The following is a 19518-nucleotide window of genomic DNA, read 5'->3' on the forward strand; positions in this document are numbered from 1 at the left end:
GGAGGAATGAAGGCATACAGAATAAGAGTGTTCATTTGGAGTTTGGAAAGGATGGTCACAGAAACAGGATCAGAGTAACTTTGTCTGTGTGTGTTTGTGTGTGTGTGCATTTTCCCAAAAAATACAAGTTTAACGTTCCCTGTGATCTTGTTCTGAAGGACAATGTTTTTCTGACTGTGTCTTGCCCTAAGGTATTATTTTGGAGAAACCAAACGATCTCCCGGGAAGAGTGCAATATTGTGAGAAGCAGAGGGACTCGATACCAGCCACCTGAGTCAGAAGGAGGCAGCCCAGAAAGGCAGCACCCCAGGAGGTGAGGCAGCTATCATGTGATAATCATATCCTCAGAGAATCACAGATCCAGAGCAGTACTTCTTGCCTCACAATGCCCTAGGGTGTGATTATCTTATGATAACCATCTTAAAGATGTCTTTTTTGCTCAATTAACACATACTTCCATGAAAATTAGCTATCAAGATGAGTTACAAAATACAGATATTTAACATGACAGGTTAAAATAGTGCAGATGTCTTCATCCAATTATTGCAATTTGTACTCTGGACAAGGAAAACCACTTGGATGAGTGATTCAACTTGCTAACATTTATATGTTTTGTAATTGTATATTATTACAAGATTTCTTCATATTGAGCAAACTCTGTATTTTTGCCGACAGAGCTGTCTTTTTGAAATGCAGACTCCGGCAGGTTTATGAGTGTCTTCGTCTCCCATCAGTTTGTTTCGTTTGGACCTGCCTTTTTACGAAACTTCCCCAGGGGTCCCAATACGTTTTCTCATCCATTCTGTGGCATGCAATGAGAAGGAGCCAGGCTATTTGCTTTTTGAGTGTTTGCTGGCAGAGAGTAAAGCACACTTGTCGTGAGTGCACATGGGCTGGGAATATTTCTTGAGAATAAATGGGGCAGCAAAATAAGGAAAAGTTTGTGCACTGCAAAAGAAGTCGGTGTATTGGTGTGAATTCCTCCTGGCTCCTGGCAGAGTACTGTAATACCTCTATGGACCATGCATTCCCTAGCTGAAAGTGGGTGGATTCATTCAGCTAATCTCTAATATTCTTTCCAGCTTTAAAATTCTGTGCTTCTGGATGGCCGGGCACGGTGGCTCACGCCTGTAATCCCAGCACTTTGGGAGGCCGGGTCGGGCGCATCACGAGGTCAGGAGATCGAGATCATTCTGGCTAACACAGTGAAACCCCGTCTCTACTAAAAATACAAAAAACAAATTAGCCGGGCATCGTGGCGGGCGCCTGTAGTCCCGGCTACTCGGGAGGCTGAGGCAGGAGAATGGCGTGAACCCGGGAGGCGGAGCTTGCAGTGAGCCGAGATTGCGCCACTGCACTCCAGCCCGGGCTACAGAGCGAGACTCCGTCTCAAAAAAAAAAAAAAAATTCTGTGCTTCTGAAGTAAAAATACATACAACCTCATGGTAGCTCATGGTAGCTGAGGATGTTAAAAGGCTAGGCACTTCCTAAGCTATGTGTTTAGGGCAGTGCTCAAGACAACCCCCTGCCCCATAACAAAGAATTATCCAGCCCACAATGTCAAGTGCTTAGAATGAGAAATCTTGGTGGAGAGAAAGTTTCTTAACATCTCTAATCCTTGGTTTCCTCCTCCGTAATACCAGCCTAACTGAGTGATATGGTTTGGCTCTGTGTTCCTACCCAAATCTCATGTCCACTTGTAATCCCCATGTGTTGGAGGAGGGGCATGGTGGGAAGTGATTGAATCATGGTAGTGGATTTCTCCTCTGCTGTTCTCGTTTTAGTGTGTGAGTTCTCACGAGATCTGGTTGTTTGAAAGTGTGTAGCACCTCCCCCTTCGCTCTCTCTCCTGCTCCACCACGGTGAGATGTGCTTGCTTCTGCTTCACTTTCCGACTTGATCGTAAGTTTCCCAGCCATGCTTCCTGTACAGCCTGTGGAACTGTGAGTCAATTAAACGTCTTTTCTTTATGAATTACCCAGTCTCAGGTAGTTCCTTATAGCAGTGTGAGAAGGAACTAATGCACTGAGTTTCTGTGAAGATTCACTGAAGCAGTGTGTATAAAGCAGTTAGTGCTGCCATGTAATACTCACTAAGTATCATCAATTATGACTGTTTTTATAATTAATAGTGCCAATAATATTTTTAAAATTGCTATACATGTGGAAGAAAAATTCTTTCCAATCAATTTTTGAATGATTATTTGTTAGGTACACCAACAACCTGAGAGATTCCTGGGCCTCTGAAACATTCAAATGCAATGATTCTAACAACGTGTTCTATGAACTTACGGCATCAGCATCACTTGGGAACATGTTAGAAAGGGAAATTCTTGATTCATACTCCAGTTCTATTGAATCAGAAATCCTGATGGTGGAACCCAGGAAACTGTGTCTCTAACAAATTCTCCAGGTGATTCTGATGTGAAGTAGAGTTTGAGAACCACTGCTCTAACATATACCTTGGGAATAATTCCTCTAAGTGGGAACTTGGTCTCATCTATGTAATCACTCCAAACACCTGGTTGAGTGCCTTGTATGGGGTAGGTACTTAGTAAAGTGATTGAATGGGATGAAAAACTAATTCATGAGCAGGACCTGATCCTACATTATTGACAGTTGTTCCCACAGCTTGGCATTGACTGATGTTGACAGACACAACTAAGTTACACCCACAGGTCCTAATCTCTCTCTATCTGCCTGTACCAGGTGTAAGGCAGCATGCCTGTGGGCTAAAGAGGCCACCTGTGCTTACAAGTTGAGACCTGCCAGCACAGTTCAAGTGATCCTACACCTTAGTTGGGGCCAAACAGAGGGAGAGGTTTCATTAGAAATAATTAAACTCAAATGAAACAAACCCAGGAGTTCAACACAACTGCAGCTATGGCAGTCATCAAATCATTCCTCTATTGTTTTTATTGGAGGGATTTTGGAACTAATACACAGGAGTTTGGGGGATGTTTGTATGTATGTTTGATTTAATGGTGTAAATGTCATTTTCTGAGTATTCAAAATTTCAGTATTGAAAATTGAGTCACCTTGAAAATCACACTGTAGAAATATGGGACCAAGAAGAAAATATATTCATTTGAACTTAAAGCCATCTTCTACTATATTTGCATAAATGTAGAAAAGGGATTCATATAATGAATCATAGTAAGATTTGTTAAAACCCTAGCAGCATCTGGATCAACATGACTAGTGATAGGTTTTTAAATTGCAAATATAGAAAGTAAATATGAAGGAATCAGCGTATTTGGGAGATAGTTTTGAAAAGCATATTTAAAGAAGTATTTCTGGCTGGGTACAGTGGCTCATGCCTGTAATCCCAGCACTTTGGGAGGCTGAGGCGGGTGGATCACCTGAGGTCAGGAGTTCGAGACCAGCCTGGCCAACATGGTGAAACCCCATCTGTACTAAAAATACAAAAATTAGCTGGGCATCATGGCGCATGCCTATAATACTAGCTACTTGGGAGACTGAGGCAAGAGAATTGCTTGAACCCGGGAGGTGGAGGTTGCAGTAAGCTGAGATGATGCCACTGCACTCCAGCCTGGGAAACAGAGCAAGACTCTGTCTCAAAAAAAAAAAGAAGTATTTCCTACATAAAAATATATAATATATATATATAAATTATGAAACATAACTATAAACTGAACACCCAATAGGCCACCAATATCCTTAGGTAATGGGACAATATAAACACCATTGAGACTTCTTATAGGTCACTTGTTCGTTGCAAACCCCTGGCTGCTACCTGCCCTTCACTGAGGTAACCACTATCCTGAATGGTGCTTAACAATAAATTTGATATGTATATATTTATTTATAATTTATTTATTTTAGAGTTTGCTTGCTTTTAAACTTTATTTAAATGATATAGTCAATGTACTCCTTAATTTTTTTCATTCAGTGTTATCCACATGGTTGTAAATATTCTGCTGAATTCTAGTCTATTTCGTAATTATATTACAGTTTACCCATTCTCCTGTCTAGTTTGGATTTATTTATTTATATATTTTTGATGGATGGTCCCTTTTCCTTTGCATGTGAGAACAGCCCATCCTCTTCATCTGGAAAAAACAGTAATTCAAATAGTTCTTTAAACCGTGGTCTCCAAGGCACCTTCTGTTTCTTGTTTTTTGATAATTTATGATTTCTTTATCTGCCACACTTTGAGTTCTTTGTGGGCAAGAATATGTCTATTTTATTTCTATTTGTCTAGCACCCCAGATGGCGCTTGACCCATAACATATACATCAGTAGGATGCATGGTTTTAAGTGACTGAAAACCAATTTAAACTGGATTTATTTTTTAAAGGAATATATTGGTTGATTTACCTGAAAATCCCAGGGGCAACCCCAAACAACTTCAGACTTCTACCATCAAAGCATCTAGCCCCTAAGAAAGAGAGGCTGTCTTTGCAGCTCCCATACAGGTTCTTCGATCAACTCTCATAAGCCTGAATTGGTTCATTTGCTTATCCCTGCATCAATGACTGTGCTTGTAGATGATGAAATGCTATGATTGCCTTAAGCCCAAGTCACATATTCTATTCTTGGGGCTTTATTTAAACTGCCTGTACTAAGAGTGGAAATGCAGTGATTCTTTCAAAGCAAAGTTGGAGGACTCAAAAGGAAAAAGTAGATGTAAAAACAATAAATTTCTACAAAAGTAGATGCTCGATAAATTCTAGTTGAATAAAAAAGAGTAAACATAGAAAAGTAAAACTTAAAAATCACACAAATAGGAATTGATCAAAGGTAATGAGGTTTGGGCAAGACTTATTTATAAGATTAAGAGACTCATTAAAATGAAAGGTCTCTTTCTGATGACTAAAAGGAGAATACGAAAGGCAAAAAGGCAAGAGTATGGTTATTTCAGCATAAAATTTGGGGCTGAGGGCTGAGTGCTTCAGAGAGCTAGAGCTAATGGGACAATGAAAACAAATGGCCTGGGATGACATTGGTAGAATCCTGAGTGAGGTTAGTAGGAAGCCCAGGCAATAGGATCAATTTTAATGTTAGGAAGAAAGTTAAATATGTGGAGAGAGGGAGGTAGAATATAGGGGCTACCAATGCCAGTTTGAGGGTGACATACACAATTTTGTTTCCTTGAAGAGAAGAATTTTATGAATTTCATGCCCTTTAATTCTATAGCTTCTACTTTGAGGATATGAAAATATTCCTCACATCAAAAGGCAGAAGGTTAAAGTAATGCTACAGGTGGGTCTTTGTTATTAGAGCTCCCAAGATGGTGGCAGACTGCTCCCAAGATGGCAGCAAGCCTTTTGTTCTCTGACCTGAGGTTCTTTCCCTCACGGATTCCAAGGAATGGAAGCTTGGGCCATGCAGTGAGTGCTGTAGCTCTATTAGAAGATGTGGGTCTATTCTATTAGAAGAGAACTGTGGAACCCAGCAACTAGTGTTCAGCTTGATTAGGATGGCCCCGGGCACTTAGCCACGCAGGAGCAATGGCGAGCCTCTAGCCCGAATGGGAGCGGCAATGGGCCGCCTCACTGGATCAGAAATGCAATGGACACCCTGCTGGATCTGGAGGGGTGGAAGTCAACAGCCGGTCTGTGACAGTAGCGAACAGCAGTGGTGGAAGGTGAGCGAAAGCTCAGCTCGAGCCGGAACAAACATGGACCAGAAAAGTGTGCGATTGCAAGATTTAACAGAGTAAAAACAGAGCTCCCATACAATGGGAGGGGACCCAAAGGGGATTTCCCACTCCCAGCTCCAATGCCTGGGGTTTATATCCCAATCATTGTCCCTCCCCCTGTGCTCTCAGATGATAGGTGATTTGACTATTTCTTTACCTCCTGCTTTTAGACTAATTAGTATTTTAGTGAGCCCTCTTTACTACCTGATTGGTCAGGTGTGAGCTGAGTTACAAGCTCTGTGTTTAAAGATGGGTGTGGTCACCTTCCCCAGCTAGTCTTGGGAATTCTTCATTGGCCTAGGAAATCCAGCTAGTCCTGTCTGTCAGTATGGGAAATATTTTCTTCCTGAGGGGATAGTACATGCAGTGATTGCAAAAAGAGGTACGTGTGAGACAGATCGTTGTCTCTCTAGTTATTGCTATCACCATCATCACTGCTATTTGGTAATAAACTTAAGGCAGATCAGAGAGAATGATCTCTATGTCTTTATGCATAGACAGGGGACATGCTTCTATAAATTAGTTTCTTAAGCTCAAAGTTTGAACTTGAGACCAAGCTAGGTCTTGCATTCGGGGAGACATTTATGACTCCTCCTCAGTGATAAAAAGTTATGAAAAGCAGAGCAACCTAAGGAAAAATGTTTCTCTTTCTCTTAAAGCTATGGAACTTCGGTTAGGTGGGACTGTTTCCCTAGGAAATAAGATGCTGATAAAAAAACTCATGTCTATTAAGCCTGGGTGACTCCACAGGTGATCTTGTCCACTTCTCATGACATTGGTTCCTTACTTTCCAGTTGTTTGTGCTTCTTACACAGTGAGATTTCCTAGGGTTTCATTCTAGGAGTCATTTCTCCTTCTCTCTTCTTCTTTCCCAGAGGCCTTATCCATTCTTTTTTCTTCAATTGTTATCTCTATACAGATAGTTATAGATAGTAATCTCCAGTTACAGCTTTAAATGCCAGTAGGATGTCCTCTAGACACCTTAAACTCATTGTATTCAAAGGCAAGCTGCTTGTTGTCACTCCATGAAAGTTTCTTATCCTGACTTTTCTATTTTATTTAATTACATTATAATCACCTAGACTTGAAACAAAGTCATCAGCAACCTTTTAAAAATTCTCCCTGTTATTTAAGTTACTTAATTTTCATCATGGACAGAGGAGAGAATGTCTTCTCTTTTCCATTCCTACTGCTGCTAACTTAAGTCTCTGATTACTTCTGGTCTGCTTTCAGCAATAGCTTTTATTCACATCTTGTCTATCCCACAACCAATCTATCCTGTGCATCTAGGCCAGATTCATCTTCCTAAGGTGCACCTCTAATGTAACCTTGCCTCCAGGTTCAAAACAAAAACAAAACCAAAATTTTATTGGCTCCCTTTTTCTTACATACTTTAAAATCAACTCTGGTATTCAGTGCTTTCTATAACAGACTATCAGTTTATCATTCTAGTTTGATCTTTTATTACTCACCCATTTCTGTCCCCTACTCCAGCCTATTATTCATTATTCTATGCACATTTTCCTTTAACTGTGACTTTGCTGTACACAGAGTAATAATAGGTAATTCTTTTATAGGACTTCTATGTTCCCATCTATAATCTAAGCATTTCGTGTCTATTAATTTATTTAATTATTACAACTTTCCCAAGATTGTTGTAATAAGAGATATACACTATTATAAGCTCTATTTTACAATAAGGAAGTCAAGTTGAGAGAGTTTAAATGACTTTCCCTGAATCACGCAGCTGATTGAAAGTAGAGCCAGCATTGGAATCTTGGCAGTCCATGCTCTTAGTCACTACGTTCTTTTACTTCTCCTCCTGTCAAATTCCTAACCATGCCTCAGTGCCCATCAAAATCCTCACCCTCCATCAGGGACCATATAAGTGCTGCCTCTTCTATGATGCCTATTTTGGTCTTCACAAATAGTGGTGATTTTCCCCTGCTTTGAACAGCATAGCAATTTGTTTTTCTACGTTTCTCCCACTATATATACCATGCATGGTAATGTAGTTTCTCTCTATTTTTATTCCTTAACTAAGTAAATAAGACCCTGTTCTTGCTCTCAAGGAGGTCACAGTCCTGCGTCTTGAAGCACTTAGCAAAGAGATATCCAATACTTGTTTATTGAAATTAATTAATGTTATTGGAATCAATAAAGGACTAATTCTCAAACCCCCAAATCAAGTCATATAAACTGAAGTGTTTACTGCAGTTTAAAGACAAATCAGAATTATTTGTGGTAGGGTATAGTCTGTTTAAGAATTGTGGCTCCTTAACAGTACTTTATTTGGAACTTTGGCACTTTTTGATTTTCTTTACCAGAGTTCTTTAGCAGTTCAAAATTATGAGTACAGTAACAATGGAAATTTACTATAGTTTTTGTTAGACCTTCTAAACTGCACATCTTCACATGCAATTCAAATAAAGCATCCTGGAAACCCTTCCAGCTCTCAGATAGATTAAACATTTGAATTGTTTTTCACCTCACGGTATTCCAGTGTTTGCTTTATAATGCTTATCCACACTCTTGTTTCTATGTTCTATTCCCTTGAAACACACTTTATTTAGAGGGACCCAGTGCAACACTTGTTTGCATTTGTTTGAATATAACACAGAATAAATACAAAAGTTTATAAATTCATTTTTCCACTTCAGGTGTCATCTTAATATAATGAACTCTTACAAATTCATTACAAGTTTGATACTAGGCCCCATGTCTTTAAGTTCTCAGTCTGGGGCAAAGATAGAAAACAGCAGAGAAAATCAGAATTTTCCAGAATAGGAGGCCTAATCTCCCAAAAAGTAAGCTTCCATTTTATAGAATTTGACCCAATCAGATTTTTATCCTATTTCTCCATGTCTTACTTGCATATCTCTTACTACAAAAATCAATATTCCACTGTGGATTTTCTTCCTGGAATTGTTTTCCCAGGTAACCAGAATGTGTGTATGTCTGTTTGTCACACCATCTACAACAGAAGTGGCAAATATTTGGGATATTGCCAGAATCAGCGAGATCATTTCCTCAGCCCCACTCTCCACAAAGTGCCTTAGATCCATGACAGTCTTTAGTGAAGGATACAGTCATGCTAATAAGATTGCCACTAACACAGTCAAATTTAAGATTTCTGCATATAAATAAGGTGAGAAGCAATCAGGCAGCATCTACTTGAAATCAATTGGTAGAATCTCTGGGTACCTAGTGGAACTGTACCCTTTTATCAATGGATTTTAATTTATTCTTTTAAAAATTCCTTTTGTAAAGTAAAATATATATGTAATAAACTCTGGCTATAGTAAACCAGACAACATTCATTATAGAGGGTGAGTCCTCTTTCTAGCCATCATATTATGGGCCCATAGCTTTAAAATGGGATATTATTTCATAGTCTCTCAGCCACAGAATTTTTGGCAAAAATTGCATCAATCTCTCTTATTGGGGCAGGGATAGGACAGGAAGAGACTTCAAAAGATTGTGATCCTATAAAATTGAGAGGTTTTTAATGGCCAGAAATACTGATTTGTTGAATAACCTATCTGGGGAAGTCATCTTTTACAATGGCATCTGTTGGTTGCAGTACTATATCCAGGTAATCTGATATTACTCCCTTTGGCCAGCTAGGTCAGTAGAATCAAATTAGGCCATCAACAGGTGACAGATGTCATACCCAGTTCAAAATGTTACTTGGTTGCTTGTCAGTATGACATTGGAAGGTTTGAATACTCCAATACCCTGCAATGGAGTTTTATCTTGTTCTATCTTATAAATTTAAATGTATCAATTTTGTTATTGATTTAAACGTTATATAGGAATATGTTTACATATCTATATGAGTAATTATATTAACTCTCAGCTTTCCCAAAGTGGTGTTCTTTGAGTCAATGAGAAACTATACCAAGATTGTGAGTCTTAAAAAAGTTACGTGAATCCAAAATACCACCTAAACTTTTAAATCATAAATACCAGTGCTTCCTGGGAAAAATAATTCCATTTCATTCAAGTCAAATTTAGCATCTACTTAGAGAGTTCTGACTAAGTGCCAGATAGCATGTTAGGTAGGTACTGTGATATTGAGAAAGTAAGACATAGTCTCCGCCATCCACAGTTTTGCAGCAGGGGAGGAGGCACATGTTTATAAGGTGTAGAGGTAATGCACAGGGAATTTGTTAGTAATGTATATAATTGAATTACATTTCATTAGTCTCTGAACTCTTCATCTTCCATTTTTGACAGTGGGAGGGATTTTAATAATAATTGTAGTAAATGTAAGTTTCAATACATGGCAGGTTTTCAATCAGTGGCAAATAAAATAAATAAACGTCACTTAACTAGTCAATGTGCATATTTAGGCTCAGTCACTGTATTTAGAAAACTAAAGATCATCACATCCTTGTGAACCCTGGCACTTTTTATAGAAAAAACCTCACTAGTTATTATTGATTCAGTGTTCATCCAATGCCAGGCACCATGTTCTTAGCTTTACATATATAGTCTTATTTTATCTTCATAATGACCTGGAAAGGTATGTGTTATCTTACAGACGATGAGGTGCACCGAAGTCCAGTAACTTATCTGAGGTCCCATATTTAATAAATGGAAGATTTATGGCTTAAATCCAGGATTGTCTAAATTTAAAGCCCATTTTCTCAACTGCTACACAGAATCATAGCTAAGACTTAAAAAAAAAAGACCAATAACTTTGAAGAAACACTTTATTAAATTTTTAGAAGTTTACTTCTATAATAAAAACATTCCTAAGAATAATGTTGCAAGTATTTTAGTCAGTGGTATAAAATAGTATTGGTGTTGACAGAGACACTCAACCCATCTGGTTAGACAGGATAGGCTATATGGTCTCATTCCCACAGTGCTGGACAGGAGTGTAAATTTAACCGGAGAGCAGAGGAGTGGTGGTGGGGGTGGTGAGCCCAGGCACATTTGCTGAGGAGCAGGGCTCACGTGGGCGTTCAGCTTTATGTGGAGACAGGAGATCTCTGTAAGCACAACCAAGACAATTGCTTTTTTCTTTTGAACCTCCTCCCAGCCTTGCCATACCCCTTCTTCTGGCCATACTTCAAAATGTGGTTCTCTTTGCATTTCTGTAGGGCTGTGGAGGTGCTGCTAGGGACTAGAATTTCATGGGGGTGGAGTGTGGAGTGATGCTAGTTGCAGTGATGACTATTTCTTTCCTAACACACTTGCATGTTTAGCATCATTAGTAGAAACCCAATAAGACACCGTAGGACTGGTGTGAAACATGTGCTTATACCAAAACACTTGTCTCTGGCGTGGAAACTTAAGGCAATGAATCACTAAATTAGCAGTCTTCACCTTCTTTCATAATAGGTTGCCCTCAGCCTCAGTTAATATGGTGCAGTGAAAAAATGCTTTACAGGCAGGAGGCTTTGGTTTCCAGAACTTTACTGCTGACTTGTCAATAACCTTTGATTAGTTACTGTACCTCTATGGGGCTCAGTTTCTTCATCTGTGACATACGGGACTTGGATTAAAGAATTTCTAAAATCCCTCATGGCCATTAAAAAAATAAACAGCGTGTGGAAACAAACTTGGCTTAAAGCATTTCAATTGACTTTGCCACTTTATTAATTGTGTAAATCTGGGCACCACTACACACACACACACATGTAATATTGGAAAGTGAATCCTAGGCTTATAGGGTTGTTGTGATAATCAAATTAAAATAATGTTTATGAAAGTATTTCATAAACTGTGAAGTGCTTTGCAAAATTGAGATGCTATAAAATTTTACATTTATTCTCCTAACCAGACACTCAAATTATTTCTGTAACTGAATGTTATGTTAGATAGTATTTGAAAAGCTAAGATTCAATCTTTCTCACTTTATCATGTGCTCATTTTAAAACAAACAGAATATATAATAAGGTGTCAAGCAACCCCCTCGACAAACAGTGAAATACCACTCCTATGCACCAAAAAGTACAATAAATCCATGCAAAATCTGATGGGAAAATATTTAAAGAACGGTTAGTTTAATGCTGCTATTCTATTCAGCTGTTTATGTGTATAAAATGTTCTTAAAGTCTACCTTTTTGTGGAAATCATAAAAGAGTGTTCATTTAAAAAAATGAGGTAGTTTGTTAGAGAAAGGAAAGGTAAAAAATTACAACAGTTTACACAGGGTGACTGTTATGGTTTGTATATGTTTTGCTTGTCCCCACCAAATCTCATGTTGGAATTTCATCCCCAGTGTGTCAATGTTGGGAGGTGGGGCCTAGTGGGAGGTGTTTGGGTCACGGGATGGATCTCTCATGAATGGTTTGGTGCTTCTTGAGGTAAAGAGTGAGTTCTCATTCTTGTGAAACTGGATTGATTCTTGGGAAGTGGATTATTCTCTGGAGAGGGGGTTGTTATAAAGCCAGGAAGCCCATCAGGTTGGGTATCTCTTCACACATACCTGACTCCCTTTTGACCTTTTCTGTCAAGTTTTGACTCAGCACGAAAGCCATCACCAGAAGCTGAACAGATGCTGGAGGCACCATGCTTCTTGTACAGCCTACAGAACCATAAGCTAAATACACTTCTTTTCTTTTAAATAACCCAGCCTCAGGCATTCCTTTATAGCAACACAAAACAGACTAAGACAGTGACATAATCAGTAAGATTTTCAACTGAGCTCACATGAAACTGAGGCATATGAAGAGATGACCATTTCTTATCTCCTTCATTGTGTTGTGCATAATCTAGAGATTTTATATTTGTTCAGCAGTAGCCTTATTTACACATTTTTATTATAAATATGTATGTTATTTTATTCATGCATTAAAATTAATTATCCTAGTGGCCCACGGATTAATTTGGTACATGTATGTGTGCTCACAGGAAATTATCTGAATAGTAGATCTCAGATTCCTGACCATCTGCCATATAATCTGCTGCCTTCTTTTCCAGGAGATGCTATCTTACTGTAACAAATGCCCAGACAGCAGTCACCCAGAACATGGAGGTCAATATAGGTGGTCAGCAATTACAGTGACTGGTTATATCCACTCTCTTGAGTTTTGAGGGAGGCCTGGCAATATGTGGCAAGAACCATAGTTTGGAAATGGGACCTAAGCAGCTCTCTGGGCTCCAGCTTCCACATACATACAATGAGGGGGTCATGGTTCCAAGAGATCTTAGAACCTGATTAGGAAGTGGGGAAAAAGAGAGAGTACATCATGGCAGTGGTGAGAGTGAGGGGGTGAAAGGGATTGAGGTTGTTGTGCTAACTGGGTCTGAATCCTGGCTCCACCCACTTATTGCAGTGGGAGCTTTTATTAACTTCAAATGGATAAAACAATCACCGCTTCACAAAGTTGTTATAAGTAGTAAATAAACCAATTGTATAAAGCAATTGGTTCTCAATACATTGAAGCCATTATTATTGCATAACTTTGAGCAAGTTACTGATCCTTGCCGTGTGTCACTTACTTTATTTATGAAATAAGAGCAACATTGGTGCTTATCTCAAGGGCTGTTTTGCAGATTCAATGAGTCAATACATGTAAAAAATGTAGAACAATGCCTGGTATAAAGTAAATGCAAAACATGTTAGAGGAAGAATGGAAAAGTTCCAACTGGCAGTGTCAGGTAGGGTGGCATTTAGATGAAATTAATTAAAGGATAATTAGGATTTTGACAGATTAAAAAAAAGAAGAAGGACATTCAACCCATAGGGAAGAGCACCAACAAAAGAATCTCACAACAATGAATAGAGTGTTTGGCGTTGCTTGGATTTTCATGCGGTGGAAACATAATATTTATGGGCACATGTAGTAAGATGAAGTTAGAGTTTGAGGCTAGCGTGGTAAAAGTTTTGAGTGTCATTCTCTTACGTTAGCACATTATGAACTGTTTCTTGGTTAAGTAGTTTGATTTTCAGCTTCATAAGGTATTTGGCAATATTATTTTTTCAATGAAATATCTTCTATTCTTTCCCCGTAAAGATAGCTCTTTCATCCTCTGTTCACTCTTGGGGTATTGTACATAGAATATTTTGACTATATAAAATGTGATAGAATATTTTAATTATTTGTTTTACATGCATCTGTTTCCTCCATGAGACTGTAGGCACCTTGGGGGCAAGAAGTACCACCAAGTCATAACTGTATAAATAGCATGTAACAGGTACCCAGTCCATTGCTTACTGCTGGGTAAATAACAGGTTCTCTGAAGCTAGAGGAGGCAGGTCACTCTCAGTGTAACCTCCGACCTCTGTGCTGACTGCGACCTAGGACTACTTTTCAGGGTTTTTATGGGAGACTTTGTAAGCGAAGTCTTTCTCCAATGTTTGATCATTAGGCAATAAATAAATATATTTTAAATTGGTCAGGAAGTACTTGATCTATGCTAGCTAGTTTTATTACTTCAATATTCCTCTAAATGTCATTTTCTTAATTACAAAATTTCTGCCTTATTTCTTTATTAAAAAGAATTTTAGCTTCTTAAAAACAAAAATATAAAGAAGACATTGAAAATATACTCCACAATCTCTCTACCTTGATAGCCTCTGCTGATATTTAAGAATAAAAAGTGTATATGTACACATTTAGACATTTCAAAGTGAACAGAAAGGCAAAAAATAAAAAGTAACACCTCACTCTCTCTCTTCTAACCATTTGTCCAGTGGTTAATTTTTTGTTATTCCTTGATTTACTTTAAGTGGTAATGTACAACGTATGTAATTTGTGTTTCAATAATATGGGTTCTGTTATGTTAATAAAGAATTTTTTCAGACAAATGAAATGTGTTCAAAATTAAAGTGTGCATTTTAATTTTTATGACTCTTGTTAGGATGACAAGCAAATGTGTCGATAGACGTACATCATCTCAACTGATATTGCCTTCATGTCATTACTTGGATTGCAAAAGTAGCCTCAGCCAGAAATAACTATCATCAGTGCTTGCCTTGTAAATCTAGCCTATTCAGTGGGCACGAAGTCACAGTGGGCCTCCTTCTAACACTCAGTATTCTGCTTTAAATGATTTTAAAAATAAAATGGAGAATTTGGGTTAAATATAATTTTTATACATAAACAAGTTGAAAGCATTGGGACCTTATCTTGAGTCAAATCAGAATAGCTAATTAAGTTTGAGCAGGCAGATTTCTCTAGGAGTTACTCTGGCAATGATTACTGCCTAATGGGGGCAGCAGAGAGCTAAAGCCCAGGAAGCTTGAGAAATACTTCTTCCAAGGAAAGGTGCCTAACTAGTCAAGAGGTAGGGTCCAAAGAGAGAGGAACCAGAGTCTAGGGATAGGTGTTACCAAAAAATTCCAAACCAAGCTGGGCTGGATCCTAGAAATCAAGACAAAGGAAGGAAGTTGGACATAAGTAGAAGTGAAAACTCTTGTCAAATCTGGAGGCCAGATGAGCCCTTTTGTGGCAGTGGCTAAGGACTTCCTGGTTGACGCTGCTCAACCTTAAATGGCTTTGTTCCAGTGGCTTCGGGCTCTGACACAGACTTTTCAGCTAAAGCCCTGTTCCTGAGTTTTAAGCACCCGGCACTGTGTTGGGCCCAAAGAGAAATAAGATTTAGCTTCCATTGTTGAGGGGCTTATAGGTTTTCATTATTGTTGAATATAAAAAGAAAATAGGCCTGGTGCGGTGTCTCAGGCCTGTAATCCCAGCACTTTGGGAGGCCAAGGTGGGCAGATCACCAGGTCAGGAGATCGAGACCATCCTGGCTAACACGGTGAAACCCCGTCTCTACTAAAAATACAAAAAATCAGCCAGGCATGGTGGTGTGTGCCTGTAGTCCCAGCTACTCGGGAGGCTGAGGCAGGAGAATCGCTTGAACCCGGGAGGCGGGGCTTGCAGTGAGCTGAGATTGCTCCACTACACTCCAGCCTGGGTGACAGAGCGAGACTCCGTCTCAAAATAAATAAATAAATAAATGGAATGGAGTAGAAATATACTCCAGTAATGATGCATGACTTCACTGATTCATTTATTCATGTATTGTAACACTAGGAAAGCAATGGCACTCTAGTGGGTAGACCGACATTAATAATTATTAACAAAGAAACGTGATATTAGATACTTAATACTGTGAGGGAAAAGTATGCAGCTTTGTGAACATATGTCAGAGAAATTGGATCTAGGCTGAAAATCAGGGAAGGCTTCCCAGAGAAAATGATGTTGGTATTTCTTAAGTTATGCAAATATGCAAAATGGATCTACATTTATTGAATCATCATTGCTCTGCTATTCATTGTACTATAAGACAGTAGTATGTCATGTATACAGTGAATGCAAAGAAGTTCACATCAAAGGCACCTAGTAATTAGTCCTGAGAATAATGTTTTCCATTAATATAATATTGTTTAAATAATTCCATTAAGCGAAAACTTTTTCTGATGATAGACATAATTAAATGTTGGAAACCAAGTAATCTATTTAATTTCAAAGGAAAAAATTGTACTGATTTTTGAAAAAGTTAAAAAATATCATTTAACAGAGAATTCAAAAATAAATATTTGAAACAGGCATTATAATAAATCAGACATCTACTTGAATTAGTCTTCAGAAAAATTTTACATCAGCTTAAAAATCTTACTTTCATAGACTCTGAAAATTATGAATTTTGTCATTGTAAAGGATTTTATAGTCATTCTTTTTAACTCCCTCAATTAACAAATGATGGAAACTGAAGGGCAGAGATTTAAACTGACCTATTTGTAGCAACCATACAAGTTTAAAAATATTTAAGAAAAAATTAACTTGTGAATAATTTCAAAATGTTTTTTCTGATTCAGGTTAAAAATCTTCACTTAAAAATATGTAGAAGGCCGGGTGCCGGTGGCTCACACCTGTAATCCCAGCACTTTGGGAGGCCAAGGTGGGTAGATCACAAGGTCAAGAGATCAAGACCATCCTGGCCAACATGGTGAAACCCTGTCTCTACTAAAAATACAAGAATTAGTTGGATATGGTGGTGCGTGCCTGTAATTCCATCAACTCGGGAGGCTGAGGCAGGAGAATCACTTGAACCTGGGAGGCAGGGGTTGCAGTGAGCCGAGAACACGCCATTGCACTCCAGCCCAAGTGACAGGGTGAGACTCTGTCTCAAATTAAAAAAAATGTAGAAAATCTTTAAATGTTGAGTCTGAATTCTAGTTTTTAATGAAAAGTAAGCAGCCTTGGTTTTAGTGGAAATGTTCTTTTGTCTAGATTGAAAATTTTAAAAATATTTCTATATCAATAATACGGAATCATCAATTATACACATAAAGGGTGGGAAGGAGTTTATTTCTTCAACAATATTATGAACACATGAGAAAAGGTTTAAATAGTTTAGTAGGGATAAATAATAATTCTTTATATGTGCCTAAGTTGTTGCATTTTCCAAAGTACTTTTTATATTTACTCACATGGTTCTCACAGAGAGGTAGAAGAAACTAGTGCTAGTATCTTCAGTCTGCAGAAGAGTGACATTCAGAATAGGTCTAAGTTTAAGAGGACAACCAGGACAATATTATGAAACTCATTCCAGTATACTTCTCTCCGTGATCCAATGTAAAGTGTTGCTGTTATATCTCTATAAATACGCTGGAATATGGATGCTAACAGAGTTTTTCAAGTTTCTAAAAAAAGTGAACAAAATTTACTAATATTTGTTGCTATAGCATACATGTGACCCCTCAGAATTCATCTGTTTGAAGCTAATCACAAAGGTGATTGGTATTAGAAGGCAGGGCCTTTGGGAAGTGATTAGGTCATGACGGCTCTACCCTTATGAATGGGATTAATGCCTTTATAAAAGAGGCTCCAGATATGTTTTCTTTTATGCCATGTGAGGACACATAGAAGGTACCATCTGTGAGGAATGGGCCTTCACCAGATACTGAATCTGCTGGCACCTTGATCTTCAACTTCCCAGCCTCCAGAACTGTGAGCAATAAATTTTGATTATTTATAAATATCCAGTGTAAGGCATTTTGTTATAGTGGCCCAAATAGACTAAGACATTTGTAAATATGAAGATTTGATGTTCATATGTGTGTTATAACCTGGATATTTAGTGACCAAAAAGACATTAGAAACCAGCAGCTACCATCATACTTAATGGTGAAAGACTGAATCCTTTCTCCCAAGATCAGGAACAAGACAAGGATGTCTACTCTCATTCACTGTTTAACATTGCATTAGAAGTTCTTGCCAGAGCAATAAGGCAGCAAAATGAAATAAAAGATACCTAGATTAGAAAAGAATAAATAGAACTCTCTTCATTGCAGGTGATATGATCTTACATACAAAAAATCTTAAGGAATCCACTAATAAACTCAACATGGTTGTAGGATACAAGATCAATATACAAAAATCAATTGTATTTCTATACACTTATAATGAATAATGAAAAATGAAATTAAGAAAATTGTAAATTCCATTTATAATGGCATCAAAAAAGAATAAGTGCTTAGGAATAATTTTTAAAAAAGAAATGCAAAACTATACTGTGAAAACCATAACACATTGTGGACAGGAATATAAAATGAAAAGACATTGCATGTTCATAGATCAGAAACTTAATATTGTTCAGATAGTGGTACTCTCCAGACTGATCTATAGAGTCAACACAATCTATATCAAAATCCTAGTTGACTTCCTGGCAGAAATTGATGAGCAGATCCTAAAATTCATATGGAAATTCAAGAGACCCAGAATACTCAAATACTCTTGAAAAGGAAGGTCAAAGCAAGATATTTCTATTTCTTAATTTCAAAATTTACTACAAAGCTATAGTAATCAAGATAGCATAGTCGTGGCATAGAAAAATATAAATAAGTCAATGGAATAGAATTGCAAATTCAGAAATAAACATTCATATTTATGGTCAATTGATTTTTCACAAGGATACCAATACAATTCAACAGGGGAAAAATAGTCTTTTCAAGTAGTGCTAGGATAATTGAATATCCACATGTAAAAAAATGAAGTTGGACCCTCACCTCACACCATTTAAAAAAATTAACTTAAAATGAATTAAAGACCTAAATGTAAGAATAAAAACTATAAAATTCTTAGATGAAAACACAGGGGGCAATCTTCATAACCTTCATTTTGGGAATTATTTCTTAGATATGCCTCTGAAAGCACCATCAACTAGAGAAAAAATAGACAAAATAGACCTCATCAAAATTTAAAGCTTTTTTTATTCAAAGGGCACCATCAAGAAAGTGAAAAGACAACCCATCGATTGAGAGATAATATTTGTAAATTATATGTCTAAGAGATTTGTATCTAGAATATATAAAGACTTTTTACAACTCAACAAAAAGACAACCCAATTAAAAAATGAGCAATTGATTTGAACAGACATTTCTTCAAAGAAAATATGCAAATGGTCAATAAGCACATGGAATAATTCTCAACATAAATGTCACTAAGGAAATGCAAGTAAAAGCCACAATGTGATAACCACTTCATACACACTGAAAGGCTATAACAAAAAAGAAAATAACAAGTGCTGACAAGAATGTGATGAAATTACAACTCTCATACATTACTGGTGAGAATATAAAATGGTGTCTTCACTTTGGAAAACTGACTATTAAACATAGAGTTACCGATGATCCAGCAATTCTATTTCTAGATATAGAGGCAAGAGAAATGAAAGCATATTTCCATACAAAAATTTGTACATGAATGTTCATAGCAGTATTATTTATAATAGCCAAAATGTGGGAACAATACAAATATCCATCAACTGGTGAATAAATAAATAAAAGGTGATGTATCTACAGAATGAAATGTTTTTTAACTTTTAAGTTCAGGGGTACATTTGCAGTTTGTTATATAGGTAAACTTGTGTCATGGGGGATTGTTG

This window comes from Nomascus leucogenys, chromosome 22a (assembly GCF_006542625.1).
Source record: "Nomascus leucogenys isolate Asia chromosome 22a, Asia_NLE_v1, whole genome shotgun sequence".
NCBI lineage: Eukaryota > Metazoa > Chordata > Mammalia > Primates > Hylobatidae > Nomascus > Nomascus leucogenys.